Source organism: Chionomys nivalis, chromosome 22 (assembly GCF_950005125.1).
Source record: "Chionomys nivalis chromosome 22, mChiNiv1.1, whole genome shotgun sequence".
NCBI classification, from domain to species: Eukaryota; Metazoa; Chordata; class Mammalia; order Rodentia; family Cricetidae; genus Chionomys; species Chionomys nivalis.
This window is the reverse complement of record NC_080107.1, coordinates 26602639-26621697: the sequence shown is the minus strand read 5'-3', so window position 1 is coordinate 26621697 and position 19059 is coordinate 26602639. Positions and strand designations below refer to the sequence as shown.

The following is a 19059-nucleotide window of genomic DNA, read 5'->3' as shown; positions in this document are numbered from 1 at the left end:
TATACACACATGCACACATATATACTTGGGGTGGGTTTTTTTTACATATCTGTATAAAATTTCTATAATTCACTTGCTTCTAACCCTTTTTTCAAACACTAACCTACATCTGCTTTTCAGGAATTAAATTGTATGTGGTGGGGGGTGGGGTTGTTTTGTTTTGTTTGTTTTTCATGACAGGGTTTCTCTGGCCGTCCTAGAACTGGCTTTGTAGATCAGGCTGGCCTCCAAATCAGAGATCTGCTGCCTCCGGAATGCTGGGATTAAAGGCATGGGCGACCGCACTCAACTTTTAAATTGTTAAATTAAAATGACTTCCTCTTTTCTAGGACAGTCGGTTCTATGTAGTTAATTAAAAACATAATTGTATGGAAAAGTCATAATAAATACTGACACAAAGATAGAGCGAGCTGGCGATTTAGCGCAATGGTACAGCACTGCCTAGCATGCATGACAGCCTGGGCTTGACCCCCAACATGGCAAAACTGAACAAAACGTCTGCCTTTGAGCATGCGTGACAGCTAAGATTACATCATATCAAAGAAGATAAGGGAAAGAGATGGTCGTGAGAGGTAGGGTGACCTGGAGTGGGTGGAGAGGAAGGAAGACAGGAAGCCAGAGTAACCAGTCCCGACACAGGTAACTAAATGCTAGGAACTATATGAGTGTCCATTGCATCCCTGTTTGCAGTAGCCTGAGTAAAGATCATCCAGACGTCCACGGGCAGGTGAATGGGCACAGAACATGCAATTCGTACGTATAGGGATGGAATATTATTCAGCCTATTACATTCCACAGCCCTAACAAACTGCGGGGGCACTGCACTCGGTGAAATGAGCCAGGCACAAAAGCACCAATACTGTTACAGCTGTGCTCATCCGCGGTCTCTACAGCAGCTGTATCCACGGAGGAGGAGGGCATAAAGGGTCCTGTCTGGGCAGGGTCAGTCTCCAGAGTTCTGAGACCAAAGAGGATATAGCTGCGCGATGTGAATCTACTCGGGGAATTATGCTTAACAGTGGCTTGAATGGCCAGTGCACTGTTACACAGAATTTACCATGATCCCTTTCAAGGTAAGCCCCAGAGCGGAGCCTGCCGGTTTACATGTCACTCCCCATTCCTCTCCTGTGCATAGCTCCCAGTTCAGGAAGCTGGCATACATGAGGATTCAGCAAACGCTCCAGGATGCCCTGAAGAGGAAAACCACGCAAGTAAAGAAGAGCTAGACCGGGTGTGTGTTGTCACTGTCCCTCACCCACCCCCCCACGCCAGCCTTGGGACAGAATTTCAAATACAGAGGATAAAAAAACATTCCTGTAAATGAACTGAAGCCAGGTGAGGTGGTGCACACCTTTAATCCCAGCAGTGGGGAGGCAAAGACAGTCTAGAGCTAGCCTGGTTTCCATAGTAAGTTCCAGACCAACCAGAGATACATAAGGAGACCCGGTCTTTGAAAATAATAATAGCCGGGTGGTGGTGGTGCACGCCTTTAATCCCAGCACTCAGGAGACAAAAGCAGGTGGATCTCTGTTCGAAGCTAACCTGGTCTACAGAGTGAATTTCACAACCGGCTCCAAAGCTACACAGAGAAACCCTGTCTCAACCAAATAATAATAATAACAACTATAATGAAGGCAGATTAGAAATCAACAGGTCTTGAGCTTCAGAGTAGTTGAGAATGTATAAAAGTTTCAAATATTTTCTTTTTTAAAAAAATATTTAGTTATTTATTATGTATACAGCATTCCTTCCATGTATGCCTGCAGGCCCGAAGAGGGCACCAGACCCCATTACAGATGGTTGTGAGCCACCATGTGGTTGCTGGGAATTGAACTCAGGACCTTTGGAAGAGCAGGCAATGCTCTTAACCTCTGAGCCATCTCTCCAGCCCCTCAAATATTTTCTTTAATAGCAACTGTGCTTGTAGCATAAAAAAGAAATCAAGTCATACATAAATATGATGACCTTCGGTTCATTTTTTTAGTGGACTAGAAAATGGTATGAAGAAAAGAGAAGCTTTTTTACCCAGTAACCTGCTATATATTTTTAAACTACAGGGAGGGTCCATTCAGGGGAGACTAGAATGTCCCAGAAGACACAGCACCCATTTTCTCAGACGTGAGCAGCGGCAGAGACAAGAGCCAGTGCTGACCCCTGGAGAGATGTCAGGAACATGGGCATGCTCCGTGGCTGAGCAGGGTGAAGCTGTTAAAGCAGGTGACCCCGGCCCGGAGCGATTCCACAGAACAATCGCTAAAATGATAATCGGATAATCGTCTCTCCGTAATTTCTGCCCCACAGCTGTGGCTGGCTGCAACTTCACTGCTGTAAATAGGACAATCTATTTTGCCCTCTTTAAAAAAAAAAAAAACTGCCTTGTACCTTTCAATCTCACGCTCATTTCCTTTCTCGTTTATTTCTCCCTTGACCCATGGGGTTAGACCCATTCCCTGCCATGCACAGACCATGGGAGGCCTTGTTAGCCGGCTCCCATAGGCAGAAAAACCTCTTAAAGGAGTGGGTAAGATATGCCTGCTGGGCTGCAAGCATAGAAAACAAGAGAATTCTGTCTGCTTTTTTTAAAAAAAATTTTTTTTAAACTTGGCTTTTTAAAATTAATATAATTAACTCAGAAAAACCTGGGCTGCTGGCTCCAACCTTCTGCCTGAGCTAGATCAGGCGTCTGAACCAAACTGTTTCCAGGTGCTGCGGCCCAATTAGGAAAACGGATTTCTGGCTGTCTGGGCTGCAAGTGTTGAGCTGAAAAGAGATTCAAGTGGTACTGGGTTTCTTCATCTCGGGCTGACATCCCTGGGCTGGCCAGCTCTCAGTCATGGGAGAGCACCCTGTGTCCTGAGAGTGTCAGACACCATCATCCCTATCCACAGGACCTCAGAAACATTCCCTACCCGTGACAATCAAAGATGTCTCCAAATACTGCGGTAAGTCCGCCGGGGAGCGAAATCACTCCAGTGGAGAACTGGGGTGGGACTCCCTCATCCAGCACCTTGAGAACCCATCTGAACTCTCTTCTACCCCAGCTGCCAGAGGCCCTGCAGGCCTTCCAGGGGGAGCCACCAGCAGGTGGCGATCAGGACCCCAGTCAGAAACTGTGATGATCTGCCCAAAGCAGAACCAACCGGCTTCCACTTACACCCTGAAATACCGGCTCCCAGCTGAAGAGAGGCAGCAGGGTTGGCGCCCCAGTGGCTGCCTCCTCTCCCACCCTCCTCTTGGCCTGGACAATCCTCCAGGATATGAGCACTGAACAGTCAGATCTCAGCTAGCTGGCCAAGCTATAAATCTGTAAATGAGCCAATTTTCCTTTACCGATTTCTGTTCCCTAATTTCTTTGGGGTACAGAGAAAATGGGGTGGCAGGTTTGTGGACCAGCACCCAGTAGCAACCCCCTCCCCGTAACTACTCTTTGCCCCTTGGCTTGCACACAGCCATATTCGCCTTTCTCTGCTCCCTGCACCTGCCAGAGCCCTCCACTTCTTCCCACTCATCATAAGTCTAACTGACCCTCTCCCTTACTGTCTTTCGCTTGCCCTTCTGCTTCCTTTCCTACCTCCCTGCTTTTCCTCTTTCTCCCTCTCCTGCCAGGAACAGGTCGCAGCAGCCACACAACCCTAGATGCTTCTTATTCAAATTCTTATTCAAATCTATTTCTATTCTTATTCAAATCTATTCCAATTCTTATTCAAATCTAGGGAAAACAAGACAAGGTGTTCTGAAGCCTCCGGGTGTAGATGGAGGACTTACCTAGCAGTACCCTAAGCCCCTGCTTTAAGAGATAAGAAATCGTGCCGGGTGGTGGTGGTGCACGCCTTTAATCCCAGCACTTGGGAGGCAGAGGCAGGCGGATCTCTGTGAGTTCGAGACCAGCCTGGTCTACAAGAGCTAGTTCCAGGACAGGCTCCAAAACCACAGAGAAACCCTGTCTCGAAAAACCAAAAAAAAAAAAAAAAAAGAGATAAGAAATCAGGAGGGAAAAAAATAATCCTATTCCACCTAGGAGACCCTAGTTATGACAATGCTGGCTTGACAAGGGACCACCATGTACCTGAGAAGAGGAAGCTCAACTTGAACACCAGAGTCGGTGATCTGTTTCCAAGTGACTGTACCTGGAACAACTAGGTGCCTGTAGAGAAACTTGACCGACAGAACGTCTGCCTGGGCTGTGCAGAAGCATCCTAGCCAGGTTGGCAGGACTCCAGGGTGTAGCAAACCCAGTGAAGGTTACAGGTTCAGTGTCCCATTTGTGCCAAGCAAGTGACTTTTCCAAAGTAACACGCTGCACTGGGTCTCCTGACTGTCACTGGGGGGAGGGGGGAGGGGGGAAGGGGGCGGGACAACCAGTTCCATCCCAGATGGTGCCCTCCAACCTCACCCTCCACTGGCCCATCATTACTGTTAGCGACAGCATCTCCTGTAATGGAGGGCTCTCTGGGAGCCCGTTATGCTGAAAGCAAACCCCAGGCAAGATTTTCTCCAAACAGCCACGTCAGCACAAATGAATGGGAACAAAACTAATGAGTCACAATCAAATAAGAAGAGCCTCCTGGAGAGTGACGGCCAGATGGGAAGTTAATGTAGTGCAGGCCATTAACATTCCACTAATGCTCACTGCTTTCTTAATGGGGCCAGGTCCGCAGGAGTAGGAAAGCGAGCTGCAGGCCCACTCACTCCTAAAAACCAAAAAGGAAAAGCAGGCGACTTGGAGGAAATTTACCCACCAATGTTCTCTTCCGTACCCAGCCCGGAAGCCCTGGTTCCTCTGTGACATTTTAGCATCAACTTCTCTGGGGAGGGGGACGGGTGGCAGCTTTATTCGCATGCCATTCAATGTAATCTCTTACAGTGACTAGCTCAATGGTCTCAGCATATTCGCAAACTTGTGGAGCCATTATCAAAGCCCACTTTAGAATCTTTAGAATAGAGGACCCTCTCTATAGACGATGATAGATGCTCCCACAATCCCCATGTTGGAACTTTAATCTACAATGACAGGGGACGGTTGAAGCTCCTTCAGAAGAGTAGACACGGGCCAGTGTGACAGCTCAGTGGTACGGGCACTTGCCACAACTTGGTGTCAGAAGTTGTCGTGAGTGACTATGTGAGAACAGAAGGGGAAAATTGCTTTTTACTTTAGCTCCTATTTTATTCGCCCATAAAGCTACGATAAACATCTACAGACTCGCATGTGGACATACCCTTTCATGTCTCTTGTGCCTAAGAGAAGAGCTGTTAGCTCATAAGGTAATGGTGCATTTAACCTCCTGAACAGAAGCCAGACGCTCTTGCAAGACAGCTGCGCGGCCTCACACCCCTCAGAGCCAAGAGTAAGGATTCCAACTTCACCTTCTTCCCTAGATTATCTTTCTTGTTATAAATGACAGCCCTACTAATTTACAGTCATCTCCCACTCGGAGTTTGATTTGTATCGGTCTTATGGGACTGACCATAGGTAATTCAGATCCTTGCCTATTATAACACGTTACTCATCTTTTTGTTATTGCATTGTAGAATTCTTCAGGAATAAATCCTTTATCAGGCATGCCATTTGCATACATTATGCCTATCCTGTGGGTTGCTTTCTCTCTTTCTTGTTAGTGACCTTTTGAGCATAAAGGCATTTAACGTTTATTTACTTATTTATTTATTCATTCATTTTAGCTTAGGGTTAGTAGTAGTTAAGGCCTTGAGGCCATTGTTATGCCCAAATCCGCTAAGTCCCCCAAAAGTCAACAAGGAGACCAAGTCCCGTATGTAAAAGCAAAGAGCCTTTATTTTATGCAAGTTTGCAAACTCGGTCTCTCTGCATGTCCAACCTATTGGAATAAACAGAGAGCCCTGAGCTCAGTTAGAGTTGGGTTGTTATAGTAGTAAAAGTGAGGGTGAGGGATTTTCTGAGGTTCAGGACCCCTGATTGACTGACATTTGTCTAGGGGTGTCCTGGTGAGTGTGTGCTGGCAGGTGATCTTATTATCCACAGCAATTGAAACATTAGGCATTTCCTTTGGATGGTCTGTTCTTGGGTGGTGCTCGGGTAATCTCAGTTTGTGGTCCTTCCTGTAACCAGGTATTGCTTCAGGGTAAACTACTGAGAGCCAGGCCTTTATTAAACTTTTCATGGCTGAGTCCTACTCTGGCAGGTGATAATAGTTGGAAGTAAAGGACTTCCTTAGGGTGATCTGTTCATATTTAGCTTATCATGGCTGGCTTCTACTGCTATGAGGCATGTATGTTTATGCCTGAGCTACACCCCCAGCCCAACTTTTGAATTCGGATGAACTCTAAATTACGTCTATTCTCTTTGGTTACTGTGCGTTGGTGTCATACCTGAAAAACCAGACTCTTTTAGATCAGCTTTTTCCAGGCGTGGTTTTCAGCCATCATTTCTTTTCTCCTGTCACAGCAGGGTCCCTCCTGGCCAGACTCATTCACTATGGAGCCACAGCCCACAGGCCTAGATGACAAGGGGCCTTTCACACCCCCCACTGTATCCTGATGCTCTCTGATTAGGACCTGAGCGGTCATAGTCACTTAGGCACGGAAGCCTGAGTGATTCTCTCAAGCTTCTCGAGGCTGTCAGAATTGTTAATCAATCTTTAAAATAACTCCGGAGCCTTGGAAAGAAGGTGATCTCCCCCATGCGGTTCTGAGGGAGGAAGCTATCTAAGAAGTCATGGCTAAGACAAGCAATGCCCTCAGAGAAACTGCACCCTTGGAAATCTTTAACTCTGACGACAGAGGAGGAGGGAGATGAGGGTCTGGGGAGTGTAACAAAGAGCCATCGAAGCACACAGCAAGGGAGAGCAGACAGAGCTCAAGACATCACGGGTCTGACATACCACAGATCAGCATCCATCCGAGCACAGGAGCACACCACCCTCCCCTTTAGCAACTGCCTCGCCCACCAATAGACACACCACTGTTAAGAAATTAGTGAAGCAGAGAGCTCATGCCCCAGGTGTTTCTTCTGCTCCCCTGCTGCAGTCATGCCCAGTGTTTCGTGCAGTAGTCAATCCTCACTGATGTAGGTGGGCCTTCTGTTTATGTGTTATTTTCATTGGTTAATAAAGAGACTGCCTTCGAGACCAGCCTGGTCTACAAGAGCTAGTTCCAGGACAGGCTCCAAAACCACAGAGAAACCCTGTCTCGAAAAACCAAAAAAAAAAATAAAATAAAATAAAGAGACTGCCTTGGCCCTTTGATAGGACAGAAAATTAGGTAGATGGAGTAAACAGAACAGGATGATGGGTAGAAGGCAGTGAGGCAGACGCCATGATTCTTCGACCCGAGACTGATGTAGGCTAAGGCTAGAATCTTTCCTGGTAAGCCACCACCTCTTGGTGGTACACAGATTATTAGAAATGGGTTAATCAAAATGTGAGAGTTAGCCAGTAAGAGGCTAGAGCTAATGGGCCAAGCAATGTTTAAATGAATACAATTTGTGTGTTGTTATTTCAGGTGTAAAGCTAGCCATGCAGGGAGCCGGGCGGGATGAAAAGCAGGCCTGCTTGCCTCATCACTACACCTCACCAGTTTTCTGTTCACAAAACCCAGGACTGCTGCAAAGACTTGTGCTGCAGAGTATATGTCCTTCTCCGCAGAGCAGAAGACCCAGACCCCTCTGCCCTAGCCTCGTCTTCCCAACTCCTCCAGGCAATGAACAGACCGCCAGAGTGAAAGGCTTGCATTTCACTCCTAGTGCTATCGTGATTTTAACCCAAAAGGAACCAACCACACTGCCCTTGATGCTTTAGTTATCCTTGGCTCGCACCCCAGTTCCAGCCTTGCAGAAAGTCCAATGTTCACCCAAGCTTCTGAAGCTCCTAGAGCAGAGGTTCTCAACCTATAGGGTCGTAATCCCTTTTGGGTCAAATGGCCACTTCACAGGAATCACCTAAGACCATCAGAAAACACAGATATTTACATTACGATTCATAACAGTACCACATTACAGCTAGGAAGTAGCAATGAAAACGATTTTACGGCTGGGGGTCACCATAACCTGAGGAACTATATTAAAGGGCCATAGCATTCAGAAGGTTGGGAAGCCCTGATGCTCATTCTTGTAGATCCTTCACCACTGAGTTCTAATGTTTGGATTAAGGTTTCACCCCGGCCACTGGCATCCATATATCCAAAGAGTCTGGAATGTTCCAGTGGAAATTCCATCCTAAGCCCCCTCCCCGGGAGTTGCCTCAGTCCAGAATCTACCCTTGAGAAAGCCTACCAAACGATGACCCCCCCCCAGAGATGCTCAAGACCACTCCCACGGGGTATTTAAACTGCCCCCCAGAGAACAAACACAGGTTTTGTGTCTTCCTTCCCTGTTTCCTCTCTGAGGGGCTGGAAAGCCTTCTGGAAACACTGGTATCCATTAAACCTGGGCTTTTTCCAATTTGGTTTGATTTGGTCTGGTTCGTAATATTGAGTGGATGAAGAGGCTTATTGGGATGCAGAGACTTTTCATCGAATCCTTAGCTCTGTATTTTGTGGCCATTTCTTACTGCCACAAACAATAACCTGAATGCCTTATGCTGACTTCCATTGAAATCTATGCTGCGAGGGGCGGTGGTGGCGCACGCCTTTAATCACAGCACTTGGGAGGCAGATGCAGGCGGATCTCAGTGAGTTTGAGGCCAGTCTGGTCTACAAAGTGAGTTCCAGGACAGCCAGAAATGTGACACAGAAAAACCCTGTCTCAAACAAAACGACACAAAAGATCTATGCTGGGCAGCCTGTGTCAGCCCCTGTGCCCAGCTTCCTGTTAGTCACTGGTCTTGGCTAACCCCCTGCCTTGAGTAATAAGATTCTAATCAATGAGACTGGGCAACATGGAGAGACAATACTTTTTTTAAAGATTTATTTATTTATTATGTATACAACATTCCTTCCATGTATGTTTGCATGCCAGAAGAGGGCACCAGATCTCATTATACATGGCTGCAAGCCATCATGTGGTTGCTGGGAATTGAACTCAGGACCTCTGGAAGAGCAGTCAGTGCTCTTAACCTCTGAGCCATCTCTCCAGCCCAAGACATTACTTTTGTGATCACACTGCCACTTGCATCATGCTCAAGGAGCTGGAAGCTGGTCTCCAGCCCTCAGTCTAGCATACCTGAAGCAAATGCACCCTGGCACAAGCTCCGTATGTGAGCTTAGGAGCAAGTTTTCCCTACTTGGGTCTCTAGTCCTAGGTGACACCCCTCCTGGTGCAGCCTTGGGACTGCAGATGGCTCACTGGACTTAGTTCAACCATGCTCAGCATCCAAAGCCATGGGAATTGTGAGATAGTGTGTTATTCGTGCAACAACAGATAACTGATGTGTGTTATGTGTGCAACAACAGATAACTGATGTGTGTTATGTGTGCAACAACAGATAACTGATGTGTGTTATGTGTGCAACAACAGATAACTGATGTGTGTTATGTGTGCAACAACAGATAACTGATGTGTGTTATGTGTGCAACAACAGATAACTGATGTGTGTTATGTGTGCAACAACAGATAACTGATGTGTGTTATGTGTGCAACAACAGATAACTGATGTGTGTTATGTGTACAACAACAGATAACTGATGTGTGTTATGTGTGCAACAACAAATAACTGATGTGTGTTATGTGTGCAACAACAGATAACTGATGTGTGTTATGTGTGCAACAACAGATAACTGATGTGTGTTATGTGTGCAACAACAGATAACTGATGTGTGTTATGTGTGCAACAACGGATAATGATGTAAAGAACAAGTTGAGACACTAAAACCACAACTTTAAAAACAAACTCAATACTGAACATGATTTAGTTGGTAAAAATTCTGTCTTCCTCTCTCTGTGTCTCTAAGTGTGTGTGTGTGTGTGTCTGAGTGTCTTCCTCTGTCTCTCTCTCTCTTTTTCTCTTTGCCTCCCTGTCTCTCTGTCTCTGTGTGTGTGTGTGTGTGTATGTTTGTCTGTCTTCCTCTGTCTCTCTCTTTCTCTTTGTTTCTTTGTCTCCCTCTCCCTCCCCCTCCCCGTCTCTCTCTAATATACACACACAAACTTCAACAGAGATTTGGAACTGGCCTGACCCATGGAAGGTCCAAGAGTCACCATCCTTCTCCCTATCTTCCACTGGGGTAGGCAGTAAAAGGAGAGGACTGTTTTTTACCAAAGGACAAAGTAAAATGTAATCAAGCCTGCCATGTTTTAAAATTGTTTCCACATCTGTTTCTCCCACTAAACTAAGAGCATCAGGAAAAATTACTGAGTTTTATTCATCTCTCCAGCCTTAGCAAACAGTAGGGTAGCTGACTAAGCAGTAAGGGTCAGATGAATGTTTGCTGAATGTTCATTACACACCATTATTACACTAAAAGATTCATATTTGAAATGAATTATTAATGCCTTATTAATTCACGGGAGAATCACTGTTCTGGACTACGAGGAAATTGTATTATAATAAGGTTCTCAGACATTTCAAATAACTAACTCCTTCAAATGGGCTCTAGAGAAAACCTCTGCTCTGATAAATCCAACGCTATAGCGTGCTGTGCACCTCAAAGCCGAGTCACCTTCTTTCAGGCTCACAGAGGGAGGGGTGAGGGTACCTTACAGTCAGATTTGAATTCAATTTCCCAGGAATTTGAATTCTAGAAACTTATCGTATGAAAATAAAACATCAACATCACTTGTAAAAGTAGAAAACTGAAAATCAAATGCCCCACAACAGGGGCCGGTCAAGCAAACCATGGTTCATCTACACATCTGTATCATCTACATACACATCTGTACCAGCTACACATCTGTATCATCTACACATCTGTACCAACTACACATCTGTATCATCTACATACACACCTGTATCATCTACATGCACATCTGTACCAGCTACACATCTGTATCATCTACACATCTGTACCAGCTACACATCTGTATCATCTACACATCTGTACCAGCTACACATCTGTATCATCTACATACACACCTTTATCATCTACATACACATCGGTATCATCTACATACACCTCTGTATCATCTACATATCTGTATTAACAGTGGTTAACTGGGAAGATGCATATAGTCATATGAAAAGAGCAAGCAATGAAATATGTAAATTGCTATAAAATGTGCTTGCCTCTATATGCACAGAAAATGTGGATATATACCAAAAATATTAATAATTCATAGTGTCTCAGATGTTTTGGGTGAGTATGCTTCACTTTTTAGTCAAAAGCATTTAAAACTGTTGAAAAAAGAGCAAAGAGTTAATTCATATCTCCATTTAGCAAAAAGATTACTAATTGAATATTTACTAGATAGATAATATAAAGTGAAAAAAATGCCTTCTTTATCTATCACGTTTTGCTTTTAGAAATAACTTTAAGAAGGTTTATTTGAGTCTCTGAAAAGCTATGTGAAGCAGGAGGAGCTTGGTCAGTACAGGTTACTGAGGCTGTGTGAGTCCCTTGTTCAAGTCTCTGTCCAGGCCCAATAGACAAGCTCAGGCTTGCAGCTTCCTAAGCAAGAAGGAAAATACAAATGGTTGCAGAGGAAGCTGACTGCCTCAAAAAGCAGCATAAAGAATGACCGTAAAGGGGCTGGGGATTTAGCTCAACGGTAGAGCGCCATCTAACCAAAGCACTGCCCTGGGGTCAGTCCTCAGCTCTAAGGAGAAGAAGAAAAAAAGTCAAAAGAATGACCATCAACATACCAATCAGGATGACTTCTAATACCCTAAGCAATTCATTTTTAGCAAATACTTAAGATCAACCAGATACATTCATTTTATAGCTAGAGTATTTGGGGAAATTGTCCTATATTTTTGGGCAGCTATTCTTTTCATTGTGGCCAGCAAATAAGCACAGGATCACATCTGGAATTCCTAATACATTATGACAGACAGAAAGTAAAACTAAGACAGTATAGAAAAGCATACTGTGAAGCCAAGATGCTATGAACCCCCAGCCCCCAGAATTCTTGGTACCAAGACTGACCAATGCTTCACTAACAACTCTTAAAGCTATTTCTCTTTTTAAAAAAGAAAAAACATTCCTTTATGATCTGTACCATATGTGTGGAGGAAGCTTATTTTATACCACCACAACGTGAGCCAGGAAGATGGCTCCATGGGTAAAGGCATTTGCCAACCAAAGGCTGATGACCTGAGTTCAATCCCCACAATCCACATGATAGAAAGAGACAGCAACCAATTCCTACAAGTTAACCTTTGTGCTGATTGATCCATGCACATGTATGGTAGCTTGTGCGTGCACACATATACACACACATAAACACAAAATAGATAGATGACAGATAGATAGATAGATAGATAGATAGAGATATAAATAGATAGAGATTAGATAGATAGATAGATAGATAGATAGATAGATAGATAGATAGATAGATATAGATGGATAGGGAGATAGATAGGTGATAGATAGATAGATAGATAGATAGATAGATAGATAGATAGATAGATAATAGATAAATAGATAGGTAGATAGATGATAGATAGATAGATAGAAATAGAGATTATAGATAGATGGAGAGATAGATAGGTAGATAGATGATAAATAGATAGATAGATAATAGATAGATAGATAGATAGATAGATAGATAGATAGATAGATAGATAGATATGGATAAATAAACGTAATAAGCTACCAAGAACAGTACATGTAACAGGCACATACAGCCCTCCCTCCAGACAAGGTGGTGCACACCAAACTGGGCATGGAGCACAGAGCAGGATGTATGCTAAACAAAGTGGACATGAGGCTGCATCAACGTTCACATCTCCAAAGAGCGAAAGAGACATGAACGAAGCGCAGAGCATGGAGCTGCCCCTCCCAGAAGCTGCTCTTCACCTTCTGCAACAGGGCCCAGAAGAGGCTGTGCCTTGGCCAAGGACAGACTGCAGACATTTGGCTGAGGACACAGGGGAGGAGAAGGAACTTCCTCAAAGTGTGGTTTTGCACAGACCTACATGATGACAAAATTAGGAAGGAAACAGAACAGGAGACAAGATGTGAGGTGTGAGCTGTGAACAAATTTAGACCGAAAGCTAACACTTCTCCAAAATTAGCATATCAGTTTGGGGACAAGCACCCCAAAGTGCCTTAGGACTCAGATCAGCAGGAGGGTGTGGGCCAGTCGGTTATGCAGCAAAAGATCAACAGATGAGTCAAGGAGGGTGAGGCAGGCCAGGGATGATCCAAATTAAGCCATCCCTGACCCCTACGGGAGAAGAGGCTGAGCGCAAACTCGGTCTCAGAGGAATGTTACTGGGAATTCCAAGCGCACATTCTTGAGATTGGCTAATTCTAAGTGCACTGACACAGGTCGTTCAACACTGGAGGATTCATCGTTCTTAACAATGTATTCTCGTCACAGCTGCAAACCTCTGTATAATCACTATTAAATGCCCAATAGCAGGAATCGCTAATTAATGATAACAGGCAGCACATAGTGAATCTGATTATGTACCCGGTAATGTCACTTACTAAGATCTCCATTTTGCCAGCAAAGAAACCGAGGCAGAGCACAGTTACCTAAACACAATTCAAAGCCCCAAAGCTAGGAAATGGCGAAGGTGGCATCTAAAAGCCTAAAACTCTCATTCTAGGAGCTGAACAGCTTCAGAGAGGGCGCTTGGTCCAGGGCCTGGAGTTCTGAGCCAATCAGCAAGGTGAAGTCTGAATGTCCTCTGCGTGCTATTTAATCTCAGGATGGCTCTGTTAGCCTTGAAAAGGTTACTGACCACTTGGAAAGTTTAGATACCAAAGAAACCACTTAAATTCCATAGGCAACACACAGGTAGTATAAATAGAGGCACTGTGCTGCATGCCAGACGTTGGTGGGTAAGTTATGAGGACCAAGAGGGCAGATTCCCCTCTTGGAAAAAACAGCCCTGATTATCTACTGATAATTGACTAGAAGAATGAAGAGCCAGTTTTGCTATGACTTCACAAGTTTTTCCAGAAAATTGGAAAATTCAGATTGCTTTTGCAAAGCCCCCAACATTCAAGTCTTGGCAGTCATTCAAAATATATTTTTTTTTGTCCTTAATCATGAGTCAAACAAAACCTGTCTGCAAACACAGCTCTGTTCAAGAATTATTCCAGTTTTCAGCAGACAAGGCAGTAACAAACCCTCTGGGTGGCAAGTACTGGAACAGGGTTCTGGAGTGCTTGCAAGATAACCTTCAAAGTACAGCCACACACACAGGCCAGTTTAGGTCTTCTTATGTCTAAGACCCGAACATCTCAAGATTCACATCTGTGGTGGTCACGAGTATAACCCTAGAGAGGTAAGTCAAACACCTCCAACATGGAGGTTCACCATCTGCAAAGAAACCCACTGGAATAAAGAAGAAAACGTTTAAATCTGTAGTTCTACTTTTTTTTATTTTTGAATTCTATTTTTGTATACATAACAGAATTTTTAGAATATACTTTAAGCTAGTATGTGTACAGATGCCTGAAATAATAAATATGCATCAGAACAAAACATGATATTGTCAATCTGATCAAAGGTCATAGGCTCCAAGTAGGAACCTACTGTAGTTATTTTGCCAAGTGGTCACGTTGTCCAACTATCTTCTGAATATTTATACTCATAGAGTCATGCTCCCCTCAACCCTGCTCAGAGAAGCTTCTCTATGCAGTGGGCAGCAGTCAATCAGTGCAGGGACTCATGACTACTTCAAGTTCTGAAAATGAGCGACTGTAAGCGTCCAGCCTCAAATGGAACATTATATATTAACCTCTTTCCTCTGTGCTGTGAAACACTGTCTGCTGGACAGGATACGGTGATGACACTCACGACCTTACAACTTTGATACCTGCACAAGAGCTGAACAAGATCAAGCCAAGCAAAACCCCAGTATGGAGTGGAGAGGGGCTCCTATCCCCAGCTAAGGAGCTATTGACAGTTGGTAGCGGCTGGGGGAGGGCGAGTCACTTTTCTCTGAGGGGTGGCCATTGGTAGATTACCCAAGCTCCAGTGACCCATACCCACATGTACATGGGCAGCATGAACTGGACTCAAGGAGATGTTTTTTAAAAAAGAGAAAGAGAGATCATAAAGTTGGGAAAGGAATATGGCAGAGCTCTCAGGGAGAGCTAGAGGGAGGAGTGAAGATGGGTGTGATTAAAATATATTGTATACACAAACAAAATTTAAAAACAAAATAAATAAAAATATTTTTAAAGGGAGACAAAGGAAAACTACTTCATAACAGTCAGCCATACACTTGTCAGCAATGGTATCAAATACATGGAGACAAGATGGGTGTGGTGGCACACTCTTGTAACCCCTGAAATTAGAGGTAAAAGGAGCATGGGTGCAAGAGAGTCTATCTCAAATAAATACAAAATAATATAATATATATATATGCATACAAAGGAACGAGGTCAGGAAATTCAAAAAGTTTATGTAGATGGCCAAGAAACCTAAGCATTCCTGTCTACCTGTCCAACAGATAAATCATCAGCAAACCACAAACCCACTATTAAATCAAGAAGCCTGACCTTTGGGACTGGAGAGAAGTGGCTGAGAACATATATGGTTCCTGCAAATGACCCGAGTTCCCAGTACTGCATCAGTGGGCTCACGGTCATCTGTAACTCCAACTCCAGAGAGATGCTATGCCTCCAACCCTCATTAGTACTTGAACTCATGCACGCACACACACACACTGTTGTAGTTTGTTTACTACTGATATGATAAACACCAAGACCGAGAGCAACTTGGGGAGGAAAGGACTTATTTCATGTCACTCTGTCCAGATCACAGTCAATCACGGAGGGAAGTCAGAACAGGAACTCACGGCAGGGAACTGAAGCAGAGACCATAGAAGAATGCCACTTTACCGTTAGGCTTGCTTCCCCTGACATGCTCAGCCACCTATCACATATAGCCCAGGCCCACCTGCCCAGGATAGTACCACCCACAGAGGGCTGGGCCTTCTCACTTGAATCAGCAATCAAGAAAATGCCCGACGGGAATGCAGGCATGGCCACAGGCCAACCTGATGGAGACAGCTCCTCAGATGAGATTCTCTCTTCTAAGAAATGTTTAGGTCTATCAGGTTGACCAAAATAACTAAGTATGACACACACACACACACACATACACAAAACTAGGAATAAAATAAACCCTAGAAAAAAGAAGCAGCTTCCCCCTCAGTCCCCAGTAAGCGGCTACACAGCAGTGCACCGTGAAGCCATATAACCAGGAAGGGTTGGTTCTTACTCAGCTTTGTGTACCAGGTACCTGGCACAGAACAGGTACTTACTGCATATTTTTACTTATATAGCAGTCATAACTTGCATATGCTAAAACCCAGAGGTGTTCCAACTTTTAAAATGATTATAATTCCCTTATGTTCCCCGGAAAGTTCACTTCCAGCAAGTTCCCTGGCTGGTAACAGCATCCATTTTGAAGGTGTGGTTAGAAGACAGATGGCCCCCATGTGCTCTCAGGAGTAGAGGGGGACAGGACCAGGAAAGCAGGAGATGTTCTAAACACGACTTTAGGAACTGCATACCTCTGGGTGGTAGTGGCACATGTCTTTAATCCAAGCACTCAGGAGGCAGAGACAGGCAGATCTCTGGGAGTTCGAGGCCAGCCTGATCTACAGAGCGAGTTCCAGGACAGTCAAGGCTACACAGAGAAATCCTGTTTTGAAAAACACAAATAAACAAACAAAAAAGAACTGCATTCAATAAAAATTCAGGCTTCTCATTATAGTGTTTAATTTACCCACATCCCACTTAGGGAGCAATAGTATGCAGCCATTCAGTTACACAACTGACTTTATCTTTCTCACTTTTCCTTTTCCTCAGGCAGTGCTACAAATATCCACTTTCTCATTACAATATTTATCTTTCAAAAGGAAATCATGTTTTAGATTATTCGTAGTTATAACAACTGTCTTTGTTTCTTTCCTAAATCTGCGGTAAGACACGATGATGGCCAAGGCAACTTATGCAAGGAAGGTTTATTTGGGGCTTCCAGTTCCAGAAGATGAGTCCATGACCACCATAGCAGGGAGTGTGGCAGCAGGCAGCCTTGGCACTGGAGCAGTGACTGGGGGCTCACATCCTGACCCAAAAGCCGGGGGCAGAGAGGCACACCTTTTACCACTTACCTACATAGGACCTGGAATTGGGTCATTGAAGCAAAGACCCCCAAGAATCTCTAATCCTGGAGGGTCCCCCGAAATCTCCACACTATCTGACCACAGCTGTCTTCGCCCTAGAGAGCAGTCCACTGTCCTGGCCCAAGAATAGATCTCAGCGCAGGCCAGACAAGAACACCTAGCTCCCACTGTAGAACAAGCTGCCTATTTATCAAAAGAAGTATCTATCAGTGGGAACCAACATTGTATTATTTGAAGTGGATCCCTGAGGTTTTAGCTTAGGTGGTGCAAAATATTAGGCTGGGTAAAGAATAACTAATTGACATAAAGGCATTCGTTCTCTCTTAACCCTCATTCCAAAGCCACGGCAAGGACTCCCGAAGCTGCTCTTGGCATCCAGCTGGAAAGGCTCCAAGAAGCTTGAAGACAGGATAGAGGCACACTGTTAATGGGGTGGAGGTACTGGAGCTGCGGGAGAGATTAGAAGGGCCAACATGGTGAGGTGCTTGGTGCAGGGTTATTCTATGAGTCTGAGGAACCCACCCGTCACTTCCTGGAAAGATGAAGAGAATTCTGCTTTCACTAAAGTCATGAGAAGTGAACTGATGAGAGAAGAATTAACAACTCATACCACTCAGCCCCCCGCCCCCCGGGCTTTTCACAGGTGTGTGAGTCTTTGTCTTTCTGGCCATGGGCTTCCCTGACAAGTAGGATGCTTAGCCATCAGCTTCTGAGGAAGCTGACCCTGGAAGACTGCTTTGATCAACGACAGACAGAAGTCAACAGATCCTTGTCTCCCTTCCCTCTTATCTATCCAGGTAATAATTCTTTTGGTTTATTTGTGGCATTTGGAGGCTGTTTTTTGCTTTTGTTTCTAAAGGTAAGAGGCTTGGTATGTATTTCATAAGGCTCCCCAAGGGAGATAGGGTGTCATCAATCACTAGTTGATCCCAGACTGGCCAAGTAATGAATACATTTTCGTACTGGCTTGTTATACTTTATAGTCATGCTCCCGTGGGTCAGTTCCCAAATATACTAACTGCACGCGGGCTTTTAGAGGAAACTAGGATAAACCAGGCCCAATAGTCTGAGAGAGTGGGGGGGCGGCTTGAATATGGGTCAAGAGCCTCCTAGGAAATTGGTCCTGCAACTGAAGGAGAGGTGATGAAGGCAGCATCAGTAGATGCCTGAGCCCAGGCAGCCTCCCACTAAATCACACCACCAGCACCCAAATAACACCTGCTTGAAAAACCAAGTGGTGCTTTCACACACAACCTCCACACCCAGCCTTCACAGCTCAGCCCATCAGGTGACAGTGTAAGCCAAGACAGTGGGATGACAATGGAAAATGGGGGAGGGAGGCTTCAGGTTTCTAGTGGGGGATATGTGTCACGTGAGTGCGCTCACTCATGCTCACACAGAGGCCAGAGGATGGCGTCCGTGTCCCACTGTATCCACCCCCCCACCCCCCGCCACCAATTACTTGGAGATGTTGTCTTTCACTGTCCTGGAACTAGGCTGACCGTTCCAGAAAGTTCCAGGGAAACCCCTGCCTCCACCTGCCCTCCTAGTGGTATGCTTACAGGTGCACGCATGACTATGGTCAGTTGTTCGCACAAAAGCTGGGTATTCGAACTCAAGTCATGTCTGCGCGGCAAGTTCTCTCGCCCACTGAACCATCTGCCCAGTCCCAAAAAGTTTTAATAAATATTTAAGTGAGATTCTCATATAATCTTGTAACGGGCGCTCAGCTCTAAATCACATTAAAGAGCGCCGCACAGAGCCAAACATACCAGGTGTGCTTAATTCATTTCTGCTTTCAATAGAAAAAGCTCTCCAGGACTTGCCACACATGCCTGGCCACCTGAATTCAGTTCCGGGAACCCACATAAAGGCGGGAAAAAAAGACCAGCTGTACAAA

At 44.9% G+C, this 19059-nt stretch overlaps 1 protein-coding gene across 2 annotated transcripts in view; it reads right to left on the bottom strand.

The window, feature by feature from the left end:
• Cacnb4 (calcium voltage-gated channel auxiliary subunit beta 4) overlaps positions 1-19059 on the bottom strand; it is a 252035-nt gene that overhangs the window by 204104 nt on the left and 28872 nt on the right. The window lies entirely within an intron of this gene.